The sequence below is a fragment of the Gobio gobio genome, assembly GCF_949357685.1.
Source record: "Gobio gobio genome assembly, chromosome: 5".
Taxonomy (NCBI): Eukaryota; Metazoa; Chordata; class Actinopteri; order Cypriniformes; family Gobionidae; genus Gobio; species Gobio gobio.
Genome location: NC_137101.1, coordinates 56,439,311 through 56,440,227, shown reverse-complemented (window position 1 = coordinate 56,440,227; position 917 = coordinate 56,439,311). Strand labels below are relative to the sequence as shown.

General features: G+C 34.5%; 1 protein-coding gene across 1 annotated transcript in view; it reads left to right on the top strand.

Moving 5' to 3' along the window:
- LOC307126581 (NACHT, LRR and PYD domains-containing protein 12-like) overlaps positions 1-917 on the top strand; it is a 176,083-nt gene extending 175,166 nt beyond the window's left edge. Inside the window, exon 12 of the mRNA XM_079817177.1 lies at positions 1-917. This exon is cut by the window's left edge and continues 967 nt beyond it. The gene's annotated coding sequence lies outside the window, so the exon portion shown is untranslated.

The following is a 917-nucleotide window of genomic DNA, read 5'->3' as shown; positions in this document are numbered from 1 at the left end:
GTAAAAACACTAAAAAAACGCTCTGGTGATTTTTTTAACTTTTGACCAAGTGGGGACCTACAAGTGTGTGTGTTTAAATCATGTGAAAATTAAGTAAAAACACTCTGGTAGTTTTTTAAAAACTTATGACCAAGTGGGGACCTAAGTGTGTGTGTTTAAGGTCATACTCAGCAGCTCCCCTGTAGGCTGGAGCAGGAACTGTAAGGGCTCTTAAACACACGTCGTTCACACTCCTCTATTGTTTGAATGGCCTGCTGTCCCAGAGAGACTCTGCTGTTTAACAGGCTGCTTACTAAAGGAACAAGCATTACATCGCTTTACTAGATACCCTGACTAGTTTCAAACTTTGCATTACATTACAATTAAATTCTACACAGAATCCAAGAAAAAAGGATTTAAAAATCTAAACAACCAGAATGTAATTAGAAGTTTTGTTTTTGTATTTAATTTTAACATATTTTAATGACAGTAGCCTATATTCATTGAACATTATTTAATTTATCAAAATAAACAGAAAATAGTACAAACTTTACTATTCTTTTTAACAAGTGTTAAGACACTATTATTATTAAAAAAAACATTTTAGCTCAAGTATTTGTATAAATAATGTGTGACTTTTGCCCCATGTAAAATGGGGTGTAAAAGGCCCAACTTACCACCTTATACATTTATGAGTTTTTTAAACAAACCACTTTTGATTTATTTATGATTTACACAATGACTCGGTCCCCTGTTAGATAGTAAATCACGACACCAGTGTGTTTGCGTTGTCATTTCTTGCCATCATAAACACACTGTAGAGATTTGGAGTTTTTATAGCAATAACTGAGTTTTAAGAGTTAAATCAAGCAGAAATATTTCTCTAATGGGGACTCGGGGGGGGACTCGGTCCCCTTGAACAGAACAACCTCCTGGAC